Source organism: Lactuca virosa, chromosome 9 (assembly GCF_052849685.1).
Source record: "Lactuca virosa cultivar CGN04683 chromosome 9, Lactuca_virosa_CGN04683_v6, whole genome shotgun sequence".
Lineage (NCBI taxonomy): Eukaryota > Viridiplantae > Streptophyta > Magnoliopsida > Asterales > Asteraceae > Lactuca > Lactuca virosa.
In genome coordinates this window covers 130218243-130240376 of record NC_136434.1, presented here as the reverse complement: position 1 = coordinate 130240376, position 22134 = coordinate 130218243, and the positions used below count along the sequence as shown (strand labels likewise).

The 22134-nt window shown below is 40.5% G+C and overlaps 1 long non-coding RNA gene across 1 annotated transcript; it reads right to left on the bottom strand.

Moving 5' to 3' along the window:
* Positions 1-18582: 18582 nt before the first annotated feature.
* LOC145138732 (uncharacterized) lies at positions 18583-21025 on the bottom strand. The gene is made up of 3 exons (XR_013721686.1): positions 20365-21025; positions 19281-19338; positions 18583-18796 (listed from the first exon to the last, which is right to left on the bottom strand). It is a non-coding gene; the product is annotated as an uncharacterized LOC145138732 (long non-coding RNA).
* Positions 21026-22134: the final 1109 nt, after the last annotated feature.

The window sequence follows — 22134 nt, the reverse complement described above, 5'->3', positions numbered from 1 at the left end:
TCCTCTGATTGCAATGGAAGAAAATCAGGTCTGACATCTGCACTGTGGGGGCAGGGGCAGTACAATCTCTGCCAAAGTGCCCCGTCTTGCCACACTTGTAGCAGCCGGTCGATCCCGCTCTACAAGCTCCCTCATGCGGTCTGCCGCATTTCTTGCAGCGGCTCTAGCCTGGCTGGCCCTTTGACCTAACGTCGGATCCCTTGGGTTTCTTCCCCGAAACCCCTGTCACCTGCTCAGTCTCTGCTTTCCTCTTCCTGACGTGCTCCAAATCGAGCTCCCTCTCCCGCGCCCTGGCAATCATAGACTCCAGGGTCGGGCAGGCTGAATAGCTGACATGCTCCCGAATATCAGCCCTCAACATATCATGGTAGCGGGTCTTCCGCATCTCCTCATCTCCCGCATACTGGGGTACCAACAATGCTCTCTCTCGGAACTTGGCAGTGATCTCCGCCACAGTCTTTGTAGTCTGCCTCATATCCAAAAACTCTCTGGCCAGCTGCTGAAGCTCCACAGCCGGCGCAAACTCAGCCCTGAATATGGTCACGAAATTTGACCACGTCATAGCCTCGACGGCTGGAGCTCCCAAAGAGTCACCAACCGACTCCCACCAGTCTCTAGCTCTGTCCCTCAAACATCCCGCAGCAAAGCGGATCTTCGACCCTTCCGGGCAGAAGCTCGTCAACTTCGCAGACTCAATGTCTGCGATCCATCTCCTGGAAGCAACGGGGTCCTTCACCCCATGAAAATCCGGCGCACCACTCCCTCTGAAGTCCTTAAAGGACAGTGTGCGCGTACCCGCTTGGCCAGACGCCAAGTCACTCCTGAATGATCGGAGGCGATCCTCCATCAACTCGATAATCCCCTCCTTGATCGACCCGAAAATGACAGGGGTCGACTCAAGGATACCTCTCGTGATCTCAGACGCGATGAACTCGCGTAGCCCGTCGTCAGCCTGCTCGGATTCTGCACCCGAGCCCGATCCTGATCCTGATCCAGAACCTCCTTCTCCATGCCGTGTAACCACCATACTGAAATAAACGCGCAATTGTCAGGATCATGCATACTCTCGAGAGGTCTCACACACTCTCCAAGTTTCCTGGTTCCATCTCGGCCCTCCCTGACTCGAGTACGGATCCTCTGCTTCCAGTAGTACGGGCCCATACTACCTTCCACATCTATCCGTACTTTCCTCAAGGATTTCCTCAACTTCGCCAAGTCCCTAAACCAATGACCCTTTCCAACTAATCTCATCCTAGGATTTCCTAGGGCACTCTTCGACCTACTCTCCGCCATCAGCTGCACTAGGAGTCCCTACCACCCTTCCCTAACTAGCTTGCGGATACTGTTACATATCTGCTCACTAGTTAGTTAAAGTTAGTCAGGACCCCTATAGCACAAAGCAAGCAGCATTTGTGCATTGAGTAACCACATCAAGCATAACCTAACTAGGCTATCCTACTGCAGGCTAGACTGTCCTACCATATAGCTCATACAACAGGCATTCAAGGCATCCTCCTAGATCCTTAGCCCTAGTCTAGCATGCAGTTCTCAGAATCATATATCAGGCATACAAGGCATCCTCCTAGATCCTTAGCCCTAGTCTAGCATGCAATTCTCATAATCATATATCACATGTCATGACATAACAAGTATGGGTATCTTGGGGAGAACTTACTTGAGCTTGACCGGTCGCACGCATCACATGTCACACCCCCAAACCGAAGATGGCGGAAACGTCCGAGGGTGGAGGACTTCATGTATAATATCATAACAACAATTGCAATAGTAATTCAAGTAAACACAACCAACATATATATATATATAATTGAAAAGTTACATCATTATGATTTACATGTTTATAAATCAATTACAATACATGGACAAGATAGGAAATGTTTTACGTCTTAGCATCCCATTCTCAACAACACTTGGTTACCTGTTTAATGATTTCCTGAGAGTACAAGTGGTTTGAAAAAGTGTCAACACGATGGTTGGTGAGTTCATAAGTTTTTGTTTTGTATTATTAAATGCTTTTCACTTACAAACATAGTATTTGTTTTCTTTTGAAATTGGCAAACAATTGTATTCGAGATAATGGTTTATAGAATTGAAAGTTGATTAACAAAGGATAACAACAACAAATAGTCCTCACCCTATACATATACATACGTATATATATAGGATGGAGCATCTAATCATCATACACACTCAACCACGTGCGATCAATCACCTTAGCGTCCCAAGGTGGGGTGGTAAACCCAATAGCGCTATTATTGTCCATAACGTACCTCAAGAATACGGGCATAGTTATGGAGATTAGACTAAACAAAATGACAATGCACTACAAATACATGTAGCGTAAACAAAACAATATTTATACCAATACTGAGTTATGTATAAATTATAGAAAACTCGTATGGTGATGTGCAAGTAGCCATTTGAAAATCAAGAACTTGAACTACTAGCACCTTGTGTTGTTTTGAAAACTAAAATGTTTAAGTTTACCAAAACCGGTCGTGATTGAAGTTCAACTTTTCTGATGTAATCTATTGAAAACGTTTAATTATGATATTGATGATTTAACTTGTATTCCCCCCCTTAAAACTTAATAAAAATATAAAATGTAGGGGTATGAACTCACCCTTGAAGCGTGAGTTCCATTGGTACGGTATTTGCATTCCTTTGAGAAACTTGTCATAAGATTTGTTACGTGACATACCTCGTTCGTAAGACGAATCACCGAGTATATTTGTATTTCCTAATAAACCAAATGGTAGTTTTGTATTAATTATTAAGTATATGGTGGTTTTTCTTAAAATGAATAAACTCTAGGGTTTGATTTTGCCAAAATCATACTTCAGGGACTGATATTGAGATTTATTCTCAAGACAGGGGTTAAACATGTGCATTTGAAATTGTTCTAGGGTATTAGGACTTAATTTATTAGGTTTTTCTGGGGAAGGGACCAATTCTGTTTAATTTAAATACAAGTTTGATTTAGCTTTGACCGGGTCAAAATCAAAACTCATTGGTTTTATCGGGGCTCCATGACCGATCCACACAAGTGAATCCATTTACAAAAAGGATCAGGGCTCTTACCCCGTTTCCAGTTGATTAACAGGCTCCAAAAACAGAAGAGTCGCCTTCTTCCTTTCACTTGATCGGGAACGAGAAAGGAACGTAACGCCGTCGAAGCAGCACCGATGGGCATCGATCGTGGGTGGGTCGGAGAGGCTACTCCGGGGTTCATCTGATTCAAAGAAATAATGAGGCGACGATGGTGGTACTTGGCCCGATGATGGTAAATCCATCAGGGGAGCATCGTCGGTGGTCGACGAGACCAAAGAGGAGGGATGGAGAAGCAGCGATGGTTTGTCGGTCGGCTTCACAAACCGATATGGTCTCCTGGGTTCGATAAGCCGAAGCAAAGAAAGGGAATGGAGCAGCAGCGAGGGTCGATGTGGTACGAACAGATGAGGGCATGAAGAAGCAGCGATTGAGGAAGGAGGTTCCTTCGGTGCTTGGCTGGACTGATAAGGAAAAAGAAATGGAAGCATCGGGGTGAGGCTGTTGGTCGACGTTCAACAGGTGAGTAGATGGGGTTATATGCTCAGGTAATTCCTTGTTTCTATCTTCTTTCTGTTTTGGTTTGGTTGGAATAAGGTATGTGTTTGGCTGGAATCGATGGATTAACTGGGACGTTTGGTTGTTTCGTTTGACAGAAAAGAGAAGGAAGAACAATGGTGAAAAGAGAAGGAAGAATGAACTGGAAAATGTGGTTCTTGTTGCAGATAAACACGAGATCAAGAACAAAAATCGATCTTGGCTGGGAACAAAGATGCAAGCAGATACAAAGGATCGATCAAATTTTCACTGTAAGGGTTTCGATTTACAGAAGATCCTGTGACTTACAATTTGACTTTTGATTGCTTCCACATTTGTTGAATTGTCCGAATTTTCTTTGTCTGTGGTTGTGATTTTGATTGCAAAGTATGGAGTTTGATCAACAGATTTTCGATAGTGATTGGGTTTTGATTATTTGACAGGGGAAGAACGGGAATTCGATGGGGAGGGGGGTATTTCCGATGTTTGTTTCTGTTTAATTGTCTTTGAAAGTGGAAGAATGGTAAGATTGTTTTGATTCTGTTTAATTGTCTTTGAAAATGGAAGAATGGATGATTGTTTTAATGGGAATCAATGTAGGGAAAAGTGTTTGGGATTCTTTGATAGATTGCAGGAAACAAGGAAGAAAAAGGGAAGGAATAAAGTCATTCCCCTACAGTGTCCATTGGCTGTCAATTTATTAGTGTCCATTGGCTGTCATCTTATTAGTGTCCATTGGCTGTTTGTATTTGTATATTCCTCTATTTGAATTTGATATATTATTAGAAGTATTGGTGTATGTACGTATATAAGGTATTTGGTTTTTAGGATTTTTACACAACACGAAATTTTAAGTGTATATTTATTTTGAATATATACACGTTACATATCCTACATGTATTTAGATAATTGCAAAGGTAATTAACACACACACATTATATATATATATATATATATATATATATATATATATATATATATATATATATATATATATATATATAAATTTGAACTTATATATATTAACCATGTAAAATTTATTAGTTTGTTAAACCTCGGCTGGTTAAATTAAAATTACAAACACCTATACTTAAGAGACCCCAATCTACGTGCCATTGGTCTTTATTGCATCGCGGCCCACGGGGGTTTGATCGTCGAACTATGACCGAATTGAACCGGTTTTTTACATTATCCCCCTGTTGAAGGGAATTTCGTCCCGAAATTTAAGAAAGAAGTACCTTAAGAGAAAAGTTGTGGTTTTTTTTTTTTTTTTTTTTTTTTTTTCTTTTTCGGTACTAGTTTTAATATATTACGATATTAGATACGTATGTTTAGACTAGTTTTGTGAAACTTTGCCCCATTGGGTTAGCTAATTATTTTCAAACTATATGACGAGTAATATAAAATTTACGAATAGGTATAGGTTCAAAAGGATTTTATCAGATTTGAGGAATTATTTCAACCCAATGAGTTGTGTCAATTAAACTTAGATTTGCTAATTTTGTCTGTGAAATTAAAATTCTTAGTTTACTATGCGAAAGATTTTGATTGATCATCAACTGTCTTAACCACTTAGGATGTTAATGATGTATACCGTCGTGGGGAACATACGATGCTTTGATTAGGGATAATCGACTACAAGATAAGTTTTGGTATGGATGAAAAATATATATGGACTTGTTTATGGTTTACAATATTGTTAGGTTTTCACATTTAGCGGTATGAAGTTGTTTGATAGCGATGAGAATGATTGATTTATTCTACTTTGCTGATATGGGAATTAAGGGTTCAATCATTTCTTCGTACATTTAAAAGGCTAAAGTATGACATTGTTAGAATTATAATCGAGAAGGGAACTGAATACAAAACATGTTTCTCTTCCAGATGTTATATAGGTATGATAAATCTAGATTTTCCTTATACGGTTGAGGTCTTCCTTAATGAATATGCAACTCACTAAACCTAATTCTCACTCAAACATAAATTTAAAATTCTGAAACACAAAAGAAATTTACATGAATATTGGTAGTAATGTCAAAGTATGATGTTTACAAGAAGTTATATGAGACGTAACTACTAATGATGTCAAGTTTATTCTATTACCATGACTTGTTGTTATCATGAGAGATGAAGTATGTTGCCCAAATGAGATGCAACTGTCATTTTCTCAGGGGAAACAAAGTTTGTTGCTAAAATGTGATACAAGATTTGTTGCTAAAATGAGATACACGATTTGTTGATAAAACGTGATGCAAGACTCGTAGATGTACCAAGTCCTCATTCATAAGTTCATATCCCCAGCCTAATGACCGAATTATGCCCTAGGGACTACTATATGTATCAAAAAAACATAGTGTATAAAATGGTAAAATGCACTCAAGCGAATCGTGCAAGTGAGGAGTTGTCTACTTCTGGCTAGCGTTATCCATGATGACCATATACTCAAACGAGTTAATGATTAGTGTGAACTGATTCCAGGGACTTAAATGTGATAAGACCTCATGAATTGACACTAGCATACACATACAAAGCAGCTTATAGCAACCAAGTTTATACGAGTCAAATAATTATAACGAACGTAAGTAGTTTAGCTACAACAAGTCGTGTTTTCTTTTGCATGATTGAAGACTTGTAGTATGCAGTGAAAAGAATTTAATCTGAGGTATATGGGAACTGATACGTCGCTTCAAAGTCAAGGATTTGCAGGGTAGACATGTGAAGCATTAAATGCATGCGGCACACAAGTCAAGATTTTAGCAGTATATACTTATACGTGTGTGAATGGAAGAAGAAAGTTACGGCTCAACGAGTATTTATATTCACTTCCTCTTTATTTGTTATTAATTACTTCTCCTACTTCACTTATATAAATCATCACATTCTTACCGCAACTTTTAACTTCTCCCTCACAAATGGATCCACCTGCAGATCATCAAAACCCCATATATGACCTCGATTGGTTTCCGTACTTTGATCATCAAGATCTTTTCAGGTATATATAAACGTCACTCATTACCCTATCTTTCGCACAGAAAAGTGATTTTGTCTATATTGATCAAAACATGATTTGGATTTGTAGTGATCAAAAGAGTATTTCATCGGGTTGGATTTGATTATCTTGAGTTTTGCTTTTTTTTTTTTTTTTTTCCTGACAGTGGTGACATGCTCGACCATCATAATTACGAGTTGTCAGAAAAATTGCCAGAAGGGCTTGATCAGCACGTTTCCACAGTACTTAACCAAGATCAAAACATCATTTCTAGAAATGAGTTTCACGATTTGGATCCCCTTGAAGACATAAGCTTATGGGATTGTTGGGAGGATGGTAATTTACCATCGGTTAGTTTCAGGGAAGACTGCAAACCCGGTGGTGATGCTACTGGTAGTTCTAGTGCTGCCACCACTGATCACGGTGGCCGTAAGGTGGCAAATAGATTGAGACCATTGGAGTTTGAAGAGATAGCGAAGTACTTTGAGATGCCGATAATCATGGCAGCAAAGGAACTAGGGATAGGGGCAACATTATTGAAGAAAAGATGCAGGGAGCTAAACATAAACAGATGGCCTCATAGGAAACTTAAGAGCCTTGAATCCCTCATTCAAAATGCCAAGGTAAACTACTCTAATAACCTTCTATTCATTACTCATGCATGTATGCATGCACTTGGTAACCAAAGTAGTTTTGGTATTTTCTAAAATTTTAATTATTAGTTTCTTTATAACATAAACATAGGCCTTAGGCATATGCCACATCGAATCAATTGTTGTACTACGATTTTTGATTTATATTTACATAAACTTAATTCATTGTAAATTTCATGAACTCACACGAAAATTGTATTGCATCTACCTAAAATAAACTAGGAGTTGGGATTAAAGGAGGAGGTAGAGACGTTAGCAGGGCACAAGAAGATGATGGAGAAATTGCCCGGTATGGAATTGACAGAAAGAACAAAGAGGCTTAGGCAAGCTTGCTTCAAAGCTATTTATAAGAAGAGAGGACTTAAAAATCCTTAGTCCTTACCTTTTCTTTTAGCCATTTTGTTATAATTAGTGGATTTTAAATCTACATTGTATGTGTTTTTCTCTTGATAGATTGATACCCTTTTTAGTTTCATTGTGTTTGTCTATTGATTTTTTTTTTTTTTTTTTTTTGTTGAAACTTCACAAACGTACTTAGGCACACGCTAGTCAAACCCCAGATAATGTAGTTGATCAGGCTACATCTTCCCCGACTTGACTATATGTCTCTAAGCCCACCTGTGTTGTCCAACAATCGTAATATTTTTGTTCTGTACTTGTGACCCTGTTCTTTGTATGAATGTTGGTAGGTATACTTTAATTAAGAAAAACATTTATTTTCTAAAGGTATATTTATTTGGAAAATGCACAAATCAGAGACTATTAGTCCCAATTGTGTTTATAGTTTGTATATCTTATGTGGTTTGATACACTTAATTCACTATAAACTGTGCTCTGATACCAATCTGTCACACCCCCAAACCGAAGATGGCGGAAACGTCCGGGGGTGGAGGACTTCATGTATAATATCATAACAACAATTGCAATAGTAATTCAAGTAAACACAACCAACATATATATATATATATATATATATATATATATATAATTGAAAAGTTACATCATTATGATTTACATGTTTATAAATCAATTACAATACATGGACAAGATAGGAAATGTTTTACGTCTTAGCATCCCATTCTCAACAACACTTGGTTACCTGTTTAATGATTTCCTGAGAGTACAAGTGGTTTGAAAAAGTGTCAACACGATGGTTGGTGAGTTCATAAGTTTTTGTTTTGTATTATTAAATGCTTTTCACTTACAAACATAGTATTTGTTTTCTTTTGAAATTGGCAAACAATTGTATTCGAGATAATGGTTTATAGAATTGAAAGTTGATTAACAAAGGATAACAACAACAAATAGTCCTCACCCTATACATATACATACGTATATATATAGGATGGAGCATCTAATCATCATACACACTCAACCACGTGCGATCAATCACCTTAGCGTCCCAAGGTGGGGTGGTAAACCCAATAGCGCTATTATTGTCCATAACGTACCTCAAGAATACGGGCATAGTTATGGAGATTAGACTAAACAAAATGACAATGCACTACAAATACATGTAGCGTAAACAAAACAATATTTATACCAATACTGAGTTATGTATAAATTATAGAAAACTCGTATGGTGATGTGCAAGTAGCCATTTGAAAATCAAGAACTTGAACTACTAGCACCTTGTGTTGTTTTGAAAACTAAAATGTTTAAGTTTACCAAAACCGGTCGTGATTGAAGTTCAACTTTTCTGATGTAATCTATTGAAAACGTTTAATTATGATATTGATGATTTAACTTGTATTCCCCCCCTTAAAACTTAATAAAAATATAAAATGTAGGGGTATGAACTCACCCTTGAAGCGTGAGTTCCATTGGTACGGTATTTGCATTCCTTTGAGAAACTTGTCATAAGATTTGTTACGTGACATACCTCGTTCGTAAGACGAATCACCGAGTATATTTGTATTTCCTAATAAACCAAATGGTAGTTTTGTATTAATTATTAAGTATATGGTGGTTTTTCTTAAAATGAATAAACTCTAGGGTTTGATTTTGCCAAAATCATACTTCAGGGACTGATATTGAGATTTATTCTCAAGACAGGGGTTAAACATGTGCATTTGAAATTGTTCTAGGGTATTAGGACTTAATTTATTAGGTTTTTCTGGGGAAGGGACCAATTCTGTTTAATTTAAATACAAGTTTGATTTAGCTTTGACCGGGTCAAAATCAAAACTCATTGGTTTTATCGGGGCTCCATGACCGATCCACACAAGTGAATCCATTTACAAAAAGGATCAGGGCTCTTACCCCGTTTCCAGTTGATTAACAGGCTCCAAAAACAGAAGAGTCGCCTTCTTCCTTTCACTTGATCGGGAACGAGAAAGGAACGTAACGCCGTCGAAGCAGCACCGATGGGCATCGATCGTGGGTGGGTCGGAGAGGCTACTCCGGGGTTCATCTGATTCAAAGAAATAATGAGGCGACGATGGTGGTACTTGGCCCGATGATGGTAAATCCATCAGGGGAGCATCGTCGGTGGTCGACGAGACCAAAGAAGAGGGATGGAGAAGCAGCGATGGTTTGTCGGTCGGCTTCACAAACCGATATGGTCTCCTGGGTTCGATAAGCCGAAGCAAAGAAAGGGAATGGAGCAGCAGCGAGGGTCGATGTGGTACGAACAGATGAGGGCATGAAGAAGCAGCGATTGAGGAAGGAGGTTCCTTCGGTGCTTGGCTGGACTGATAAGGAAAAAGAAATGGAAGCATCGGGGTGAGGCTGTTGGTCGACGTTCAACAGGTGAGTAGATGGGGTTATATGCTCAGGTAATTCCTTGTTTCTATCTTCTTTCTGTTTTGGTTTGGTTGGAATAAGGTATGTGTTTGGCTGGAATCGATGGATTAACTGGGACGTTTGGTTGTTTCGTTTGACAGAAAAGAGAAGGAAGAACAATGGTGAAAAGAGAAGGAAGAATGAACTGGAAAATGTGGTTCTTGTTGCAGATAAACACGAGATCAAGAACAAAAATCGATCTTGGCTGGGAACAAAGATGCAAGCAGATACAAAGGATCGATCAAATTTTCACTGTAAGGGTTTCGATTTACAGAAGATCCTGTGACTTACAATTTGACTTTTGATTGCTTCCACATTTGTTGAATTGTCCGAATTTTCTTTGTCTGTGGTTGTGATTTTGATTGCAAAGTATGGAGTTTGATCAACAGATTTTCGATAGTGATTGGGTTTTGATTATTTGACAGGGGAAGAACGGGAATTCGATGGGGAGGGGGGTATTTCCGATGTTTGTTTCTGTTTAATTGTCTTTGAAAGTGGAAGAATGGTAAGATTGTTTTGATTCTGTTTAATTGTCTTTGAAAATGGAAGAATGGATGATTGTTTTAATGGGAATCAATGTAGGGAAAAGTGTTTGGGATTCTTTGATAGATTGCAGGAAACAAGGAAGAAAAAGGGAAGGAATAAAGTCATTCCCCTACAGTGTCCATTGGCTGTCAATTTATTAGTGTCCATTGGCTGTCATCTTATTAGTGTCCATTGGCTGTTTGTATTTGTATATTCCTCTATTTGAATTTGATATATTATTAGAAGTATTGGTGTATGTACGTATATAAGGTATTTGGTTTTTAGGATTTTTACACAACACGAAATTTTAAGTGTATATTTATTTTGAATATATACACGTTACATATCCTACATGTATTTAGATAATTGCAAAGGTAATTAACACACACACATTTATATATATATTTATATATATATATATATATATATAAATTTGAACTTATATATATTAACCATGTAAAATTTATTAGTTTGTTAAACCTCGGCTGGTTAAATTAAAATTACAAACACCTATACTTAAGAGACCCCAATCTACGTGCCATTGGTCTTTATTGCATCGCGGCCCACGGGGGTTTGATCGTCGAACTATGACCGAATTGAACCGGTTTTTTACATCACACACCTTGTTCTTTCTCAAATTCCTTAACTTGAATTTTAGAAAACCGTTTTCTTTGTGAAAAATCTATTAATCCCTTGGTTTGAGTCCAGACACCCCCGAGGGTGTGTCCGAATCCCTCAAACCAGGGCTCTGATACCAACTTGTAACATCCCAAAATTCAAGCCCAAAAACTTCATTTTTAATTAAGTATTTCACAACTCAGTTTACCAAACATTTCCCATGCCATGTCATAGTAAAAGATATATAACAAAGTGTCTAAAAATCATATCGTCAAAAGTAAAATAAATCAGAGTACATTCCCAGAAAACTCTATGCGGAAACCATGTGTGTGTGTGATTCTGCTACACCGCCGGCTCCTTCCCCTTGGACGAAGAGGTACCTGAAACCAAAATTGAAACTGTAAGCACAAAGCTTAGTGAGTTCCCCCATCATACCACATACAATACAAACACATAGCATACATACTACCGGGCAATTCTGGGGCGCCCGTCCTACCCATGCCAAGCCATTCTGGAGTGCTGACCTACCCATGTCAAGCCATTCTGGGGTGCTGACCTACCCATGTCAAGCTGTTCTGGGGTGCTAACCTACCCATGTCAAGCTATTCTGGGGTGCTGACCTACCCATGTCAAGCCATTTTGGGGTGCCGACCTACCCTCTTGTCTATCTCAACCGAACACGGGAACTATTTCACCCCTACTAACACATAATATCATATCATAATCATGCTGTCAGACATATCTGGGGTGTCCGACCTACCCATTGGTCCTAGCGACCGGATTGGGGACTAGTCCCCTACTACTAATGCTATCTCACATAACATAGCACTTGCAAACTAGCATACTCACATATCTAGCAATCTAGCATACTCGCATATCCAACAATAACAGACCGGACAATTACCACAAAGATAATCATCCCAACTAACAATTACTAGTGGGTCGGCCTTGGTGCCTTAGACCCACTTCTACTGGAAGGTAACTCACCTCGATGTCGTGTAGTGTCTGAATTGTCCTCGGCGTGAAGTTCGGCTCTCCTCGACTCCTCAATCCCTACACGACAACCTTCAAGTCATCAACCGAACATTCAACCCAACCAGAGTCAATACCAAAACCAGGCAAAGTCAACATTGGTCAAAGCCAACACCCAGTTGACCTGACTCGCCGAGTTTGTCTACCAACTCGTCGAGTCCATGCCCCACTAACCCGATCCAACCCTGACACCACTCGTCGAGTCTAGCGAGAACTCGTCGAGCTTTTCCTTCATTCAAACCATCGGGACCATCTTCATCCGACTCGCCGAGTTCTTCCTTCAACTCGGCGAGTTCATCTCCCTCATAAGAACGTGTCCAGTCTATGACTCGCCGAGTTGTAGAACAACTCGTCGAGTCCATCTTCAAAGGTTGGGAGATTGCCTTGGACTCGTCGAGTCTGTTCATACACTCGTCGAGTCCCGTGATTCCCAGGTCCCTTTACGAGTCTAAACATTTACAGGACTTCCTTCCCGAACCACTGGTCCAACCACAGAAAGGATTTAGTGGTCATTACACACCGACTCGCCGAGTTCCAAGAACAACTCGTCGAGTCCCTTCTTGACCCTTACTATACAGTCGATTTAAATGGGTCTTAACACGTCAAAACCATAGATCTGGCACCCTAATGTCCATTTTATACGTAAAGTTCCAAACTTGGTGCACATGCATGGGGTTTTTGGCTCAAAAGTCCATAAAAGGTGCTCTACAATGTGCATGGGGCTCTCATGGCCATAGAGTTGGCACCTTTATGCCATGAGACCCCTCCAATGACTCGGATCTGAAAGTAGAACCCCATGAATCACTTCACAAATCCGAAAATGGCTTAGAAAGCCCTAAATGCACCCAAAATCTAAGCGCTAAAGATGAACAACCAAAAGGAAGACCAAAACAGGGGGCATTTACCTTGGTTGAGCTGAAGATGGAATAAGATCTCTGGATCTACAAGCCCCAACTCGAATTCCCAAGCTTCTTCCTTCCTTTCAAGTTTCACAAACCATCCAAAAGCACCAAAAATGGCCTTAGATCACTCAAAGCGGCTAGGGTTTCGATAAGAGGTGTTCTGGGAGCATAAGGTACAATGGAGGCTACAATAAGACGTTTAAATAGGGTGCAAACCCTCAAATTTAGGGTTTCACTCAAACAGCACCTACTCGCTGACTCAGTCACCGACTCGTCGAGTAGGTCACTTAAACTTCCCGCGGAACTCGTCTCTACTAGACGAGTTGGGCCACCAGCTCGTCGAGTCCCAGAGAAAAATACATAAAATTCTTGAATTAAAGACATACCAGGAATCGGGTGTTACAAGGCTAATCGAAGAGCCCAAGGCAATCGTTGACCATAAGACTAAGAAGTTACGACGCAAGATGGTCGACTTAGTGCTAGTCCGATGGAAACATTCGAATGGGCCAAATCTCACTTGGGAAACAGAGGGTGACATGATGAGTCGCTATCCACATATGTTTGCTGATGCATGATTTCGGGACGGAATCATCCGAAGGGGGAAAGAATTGTAACGCCCGTGTTTCAGGGCTAAGCATTATCAGATGATATAATAGTCTAGGTCAACTATTGTAACTCTTTTGAGATAATAAAGATGAAATGTTTGAGTATTATGTGAATTATGTGAATTTATATACTTATTATTCATTTATAAATGTGAAATAAATAAAGAATAAAAATAAGCGTCAAAATTAAAGTGTGAGATAAACCCGATATCTCTACATAAAGTTGTAGTGGTCGAAACAAGGATTCTGGTGATATAAAGAACGCCGACATCCGAGTTATAACAAAGAAGTTATGACCCGTCGAAGTTTCGCGACGGAACCGGCACGACACCAGGAAGCGTAAAAAGTGAATTTACGATAGAGCGACCTTTAGCCTTAGCGATCTAAACAAAAGTCGTAGAAAACGTTAAACCGAGAGCGTCCATAAAAAGAACGCCCAAATCTGATTTCGTATGAGGAAGTTATGATTTTTCGAAGTTTCGGCTTAGCAGTGTACAGCCTGAAGTTCGAATATTAGATCGAGTGATTTTTAGCCGACACAACCTAAATGAGAATCGAAGATCTCGTTAATAGTAGCGTAACGATAAAAAGACCGACGAAAACGGACGTCGGATGAAGAAGTTATGAATTTTTAACAGACCAATCCTGTCCCGGCCTATTAAAAATATAACTTATAAAATAAATTCAAAATTAGCCGCCGGAGTCTAAACGAAAGTTGTAGAGTACGTTCCCGCCTACGCGTGGATATAAAGAACGTTAAAAACGGAGCTCGTATGCGAGAGTTATGATTTTTAGAAATCGGGAAGGAAAATTGCGAGACTGATGCGAAATTGGTGACGTGGCATGATCTAGGTCGTCGCTTGCTGATCACGCCTCGCTTCGGATGAACGACACGTCGCCTCGCATTACGCCCCGCGTCCGAAACCAGGTACGCCCAGCGTACTTCGGCCTTGTGTGATCCGAGAGAGGGCCACGTAGCACCACCCGAAGCTCGCCGCGTAGCGGTCTGATCCGAACTATGCCCCGCGTAGCCAAGGACTACGCCCAGCGTACGTCCGAGACTGGGGCCTATAAAAAGGGTGTGAAGTTGCTCGGATTTTCCACACATTTCCCAACTCCTTTCTCTCTCTACTTTCTCTAACTATCCCCTACCCCCCTCCCTAAGCCTAGGTAAACCCCCTAGCACCTGAAGGAAGCCCCGAGGCTCCCGGAGTCCCGAGAAAAAGGGTCTTTCGGTTCGGAAACGCTGCTCCAAGCGAAGCCCGGTTTTCTATAAACCCGCTGTAAGTGAGCTACGTCTACGCTATTTTTAATATAGCTTTTATTTAATTATAGTAACGTTATTAGGAACTTATAATAAGTACTTGGGCTATTATTATGGGTTATATAAGTATTGTTTAACGCTTATATAATAGTAATAATAGCTAGACTATTAATTAGTCGCGGTTAACGTTAGAGTAAACCCTAGTGGCATTGATACTAGGTTTGGTCAAGGGAAAAATTGTTTTGAGATAACAAAGCGTTGTCCGAGTACCGAGTCACCACCCTAACAGGTGAGTGCATAGTCCCTTTCATCTTACACATAGATATGAAGTATTTAATATAAATTATGTGATATGTGTGCATATTGTCTGAATACTTGATGTCTATGTTGATGAAAGATTTTTATACATGTTTTAAATGATTTAAACTGTATATGTATTTTATATCTACAAAATGTTGGGGTAAAACATGGGTAGATGTAATAGACGATGTGTGATAAAATGATGAGAGGCCTCGATGTTGTTGTTGTTGATTCTGTCATCTAGCGGAGTATGGATGACGACCATGGACTCTTCTAGATAGTCCAGTGGAACGCTAGCAGGCTCGCAACCTGTAGGTGTTTGTGAACGATGTGTTCACCGGTGTACTCCATCCCCCTCATGGTTGCCTTAAGGACATTTATTGCTGAGGAATCCCCTTAGCAGTAGTGTCCATCCCAATGATGATCCTTAGGCTAGGTCCCTTATGATAGGTGTTTAGGGACGTAAAGTGAGGATAACGGGAACGAGTAATCGGGTTATTGTTGGTTGATGAAATTAAATAACTTATTTATTGTGGGTTGAAAACCCTATATGCTCACCAGGCTCCCAAGCCTGACCCACTCAGTTTCATGTATTACAGCTAGTGGCGTTCGAGCATAGATGTGATGTTTTGGATGAGGGATTACGGATATAGGCATGTAGATATGAAATAATGTAGTAAAGCTTATATTGTACTGTTTATGCTTTTGATCTGTATCGAACATGACATCCCGAGTCTTTTTAATGAAATACATTTCTACGGAAATGCTTTGATAAATCTTTATCGTATTTTTATTTTGGGAACAAATTTCGCAACACTTTTATGTAAATGTTACTCTGATTTTCAAAGAAGCATAAATAAAATCGGTCTTTTCTGGCCGTGAAAATGGGGATGTCACATTCGCCTAACACCTTAGCTTTTCCTTTTGATGTGACTTAGGTTCATATCATTAAGTCTTAGTTTATTATTTCTTATGACTAATGATAGCCTATATTTCTCAACAATCCCAATGTCTACATCAAGATCTATAAAATAAGGAGCAACCAGGTAAGATCATATCGGTGGTAGGATCCATTTGGTATACAGAGTATACTATTTGGAAATCTCACTTTAAACACCACACTAAATCTAGCTTAGACATCACCCCCATAAGTAGATCAATCGGTATAATTAATTGGAATCACTGATAAATCTTATTTATAAATTCATAAAAATGACTATGAATATAAATATAAGTGTAGATTAACTTACAGATATTTTCCTGAATAAAGTCTGGAAATTGCACTTCCAGAACTTCGACCTGATAGCTACTAATGTCGGGCACTCAGGGACCTCAAATCTTGCCAAAATACCCAAAATACTAAAGAAATTTTGGGTCAATTGCAGAGAGAGAGAGAGAGAGAGAGAGAGAGAGTTGGAAAGGTGTGGGAGAAGAATGGATCACTTGCAAGCTATTTATAGCCAGTTTTTGGGAAAGCGCGTCGTGTCCTATGGTGACTTCAGTCCTCCCGCCTGCTGACATGCGGCGTTCGTCGGCTGGAGCAATGTTGCAGCTTCTAGAAGCGTGCACTACCTTTTTGCACGTGACGCATCTCATGAAACTTTAAAAAACATATATTTTTCGTACGAACTCCGTTTTTGACGTTATTTATATCGACGCATAGCTATCGACAAGATCTACAACTTTCATTTAGACTTTATTGGCTAATTTAAAAGACCCAGTTTCGACTTGTTTCATAATTTGGGGCCACACTCCGAAGATCAAGTATCATAAGGCTTTGGGCTTTGGGAAAGAGATGTTTAGATCCATTTAGATGTGGTTAATGTAGATTATGTGATCCAAGAGTTCAGTTTGTGCTTTGGAGTCAAATGGTATAATTGGAAAAGTGCTGTTTTTGACGTCTTTTATGAATTAAGGATTTTAGTTCAATGTGTTTTAAGTCAAAAGTAATTATATAGGATTGTAGAGCTACTTAATAGCTTTCTGTGGATATAAACATCCTCCAAAATGGAGTTGGAATGAAGAAGTTATGACCTTTAGAAGTTACGAAGGTTTTGGACTTAGTGTAACATCTAGATATTTAGGTATTTACCTTTTAACCCCTTAATATGAAAATTGGTTGCAAATTGGTCCATAATGGCATTTTTGTAATTATAAGCAAAGCTCACGAACGCTGGTCGTTCATGCTAGAATCTCAAACCCTAATATTTTGGGTTTGGACCCTATTTAAACTTCCTGAAGTCCCAAGCCTCCCTTCTTTCATCAGCCTCCAGCCCCAACTTCGGCCTTTGCAAACCCTAATCCATTTAAGAGCATTTTTAAGCCTTAGAGTGTGTTTTGGTAATCTTGAAGGAGGGAGAAAGAAGAGAAGATCATCTTGGAGGAGTGGAACATTTTGGATCCAGAATAACAGCATCAATTGACACCTTTTGAAGGTAAAAAGCTCTGAACTTTATGAAGCATTGATTAGATCTTGTTTAGCTAAAAAATTGTGTTCTTTTGGTCCCATAAGCTTGGTATTATGAGTATGGTATTATGAGTATGGTATTATGAGTATGGATTACTCTAATCCATATAAGTTGTCCTTTCAGACGTTTTGGACAATCTAGAAGCATAAAAATGTGATCTTGGTTGTTAGTTTTCTTCAATGCATGAGTTACAAGGTCTTAATGGGTTAAGTAGTTAGAGTTTTTTTGTGTTTGGGCACTTAATGGCCATGCAAGACCATAAAGTTGGAAACTTTATGGTTAAGGACGTTATTTTCAGGCTAGATCTGGAATATGGGCAAAAGAGCTTAAGGATTAAGCTTTTAATAAGAAGGAAAAAGACTTAGTCGCAAACGATGGGCGTTCCCCAGGAATGTTGGGCGTTCATGGTCATCCATCACATTTCTGGTCAAACTCGTGTGCGCCACGCGTAGAAGCTGAGTATACTGGGCGTACTCGGTTGTGTTGACTAGGTTTGACTTTTGACTTTGACCAGAATTTGACCAAGTTTGACCTAAGGGTATTTTGGGTATTTTGAGTTGTATTTGAGATTGGTCACTATTTGATGAATAGTTGACGGTTAGAGCTGATATTCAGCGTAGAGACCTATTCAGCTACTTGTTCAGACTGAGGTGAGTCTCCTCACAGTACTTGGGGGTCGAAGGTACTAATGTCGGCCCATTGGATTATGTTGTAGTATGTGCTTGTAGTCTTCGTGACTCTTGTTGTATGTAGTGTATGTCTGTGTGCCTGTTTGCTATATGTATGTGGGGTGAAATAGACCAGAGGGTGAAATAGACCCAGTATGTAACATCCCAAAATTCAAGGCTGAAAATTTCATTTTTAAATAAGTTATTATAAAACCAAAAGTATAAAAACATCCATAATAACATCCCATGTCAAAACCAAAGTAGAAATAATCAAAACATGTTATCATAAAACAATATCAGAGTGTAATCCCCAAGATCTCATGTCTGGAAATATAGTGTGATGCGATGCGATCGAGCCGACTCCTTTCCTTTGAAAACGAACTACCTGAAACAAAATTGAAAACTGTAAGCACGAAGCTTAGTGAGTTCCCCCTCCCCCCCCCCCCCCCATCATACCACATACCATACAGTAACATACATAGCCAAGCATATTTGGGTGTTGACCTCCCCTTCGGTCTCTTTCAACCGGATAACTGCCTAGCATATCTGGGTGCTGGCCTCCCCTTCGGTCTGTTTCAACCGGATAACGGGGACTATTTCACCCCCTACCACTACCACATAATACATAACATAAACATACTGCTAGGCATGCATGGGTCCTGACGACCCTTTCGGTATCTTTCAACCGGTATCTGGGGACTATTTCACCCCTACTACTACTAACATGTATCACATAGCATCCTAGCACACAAACATAATAGATAAGAGCATACCAGATAATTATCACAAAGACAATCATCTAACAAACAACTCCTACTAATGGGCCGACATTGTGGCCTTAGACCCACTTCTACTGGAAGGTAACTCACCTCACACTGCTGACGTCCCGTAGATACAACCCCAGCTGCTGGATGATAGATTCCCGAACTGTCAATATCAAAACATCACCCAATTAATAATTGGGTTCCAACACAAAAATCATAAGTCCATGCTTGGGGTAAAAGACTACTTTACCCCCATCTTAGCTTGATTCAAACTCAAGGCCCTATCCAAAGGCCCAAAGGTCAATCTGTGAATCAAGGCCCAACATATGGCCCAATTTTCCAAATTAGGCCCAAACCTTTACTTTGTCTCACTCTAAGGCCCAACCAAAAAGTCTAGTCCAACATTTGGTATTCTAATGGCCCAATATCTCATAATCATAAAGGCCCAAACTATAGCCCAATTTTCCAAATTGGGCCCAAACCCTTTACATGGGCCTTACCCTAGGCCCATTAAATTATTCTAGCCCATTTGATTGTTCTTGGTTAACCCATTATTATCCAATCACCATAGCCCAAAAGAAAGGCCCAACACAAAGCTCAAGTGAAATTAAGGTTTCACATAAAATGACAATTAGGGTTAAGTGTTTCTCACTTAACCCATTAAGGACTTAATCCATTAAGTCCCTCACTTTACTAAATAAGTCATATGGTGTGATTGGGCTTAATGCACAATTCCATTCCAATAGCCCAAATGTGGGTCCCGATAAGTCCAAGCCCATAAATCCAATATCAGAGTTTTCTAAACCCTAATTAGGGTTTCCAATCCCATCTTAGCCCAATAGGTCCAATAGCTAGGTCCTTTGATCAATTAGGGTTCATTAGGCCCATTAGTCCCATGTTTGGGCTTTTAGGTCAATTAGGGCTTCATTCGGCCCATTAGGGTTTCACTAAGCCCATTAGGGCTTCTTTGGGCCCATTAGGGTTTCAAGCACCCCAAACGAATCAACACAACGAGGCAACGCACACCGCCACCCGACACGGCAGCCGGTGGAGGCAGGAGGCGGCAGCCACCACCCTACGGTGGTGGTTTGAGTTTTCTAATATTCCATTTTTGTTACAATTTACAATGCCAATCCGATTAACACACGCACACACACTAATCTAATTAAAAACACACACACACAGCTACCTAATGGTGGCCGGCGGTGGCGCATGGCGGCAGCCACCACCTCACGGTGGTGGTGGATTTCTGGCCAACAAATGAGCATTCCACATAACTCCATCAATCCCACACTCAAACACATAGTAAATCGAACACACAACTATATCACGCACACACAACCACCTCTCACGGTAGCTGGCGGCGGCAGAAGAAGCATTTTAGCGGAAGCAGCGGTTTTTGCGACAACAGCCACCACCTCACGATGGTGGCGAGTTTCTTGAGTCTTCGTCCAGCAACACACATCCTCACGAACGCGTACTCGTCAAGCTCACTCCGAAGTGTATCCCGATCTCAGCCACTTCTCGTGGTGGCACAAGGCAGCCGGGAAGGAGCACCAGCTGCAACAGCCGGCCGGGATAATCAACGGCGACTGAGCAGCGACAGAAGAAGGCGGAGAGGCGCGATGCAACCCCACCGGTCGTTGAGAGCGGCGGCAACAGGAGGAAGAAGGAAATGACGTTCGTTCTTGGTTCTCTTCGGCAGCTGAACGGCAACGTGCTGGAGGGTGGCTCTGGCCGACGGCATGGACGTTGTTGGCCGTTCGGAACTTCGTCTGGCCGGAAAAACGTGAAGGAGTCGGGTGGCGGGTGGAGGAGAGCACAAGGGTAATGAAGTGTTGACGGCTGAGAATAATATCCCTAGGGTTAGGGTTTTGGGGCAATGCAACAGTTATATACCCGCTGCCATAACAATCTTCATCCCATATTGGCAGGAATGGTCCCTCCCTATAAAATCTTTTCAAACCAAGTCCCCTAATTTACCTTTTCTACCCCAGCTTCGGAAATTCTTTTCAAATTCGATACTTGATTTACCAAACAACCCCTTAGCCTCCAAAATCTCTTCAAATGAAGTCCCAGAAATTACCATTTAGTCCTTTCCTTCACAAATATTTACAAATTCAATCCGAAACTCACACTTTTAACCCCCAACTTCTAAACTTGTGATAATTAGCTCCTCGAGACCATCCTTTGATATATAATTATTTATTTTAGGGCTACCATTTGTTCATTAATTAATTTATTTATCTAATAAATAAACAGGGTGTTACAACTCTCCACCACTTAAATTAGATTTCGTCCTCGAAATCTTTCCTTACCATTCCTTACTCGCCCAACCACTCTAGTAGCATGGTCACCAACCTGGGCACACCCTAGCCTTCCCAGGGTAGCCATGACCAATCCTCGTAAAGCCCTAAAGTCCGCAGGTGAACGAATTCCTCGCAACAAGATCTCATCTACTCCGTCTGAAATCTGCTGTCTCGAGATTATCTGAATCCCCGACAGACCACCCATACTGAATCATCAACGACGAATCCAGTCTGTTTATCCCTCAACTGACTACTCAACTTCTGATAGCCTGCGGCTCCCACTAGAAAACTGAAATCACAGACCCAATTATCCCTGTAGATCACTTATACTTGGCCAAGGCTCAGCTAATCCCGCTGTGAGTGACTTGTCACTTCCCAATCAACCAGTTATTCTGCCCGTACTAGCAACCTAAAACACAATTACTAACGCTGCCCAAACACTGAACTGCCTGAAGCAGTATGTTGCCACATGGTTGCCTTCCAAAATCTAATGAGACCTCCCTGGTCTCCATTCGTTCACCAATTATCTAAAATATCGGGTTCCTGCCCGGCTGCGGAGCCAATGGACTCCCACTTAGTCGCCTCACACGACTTCTGAACGAAATCCTTCTCTGGAACTAGTTGCCACTAGTTATCATGTCACTGTGGCT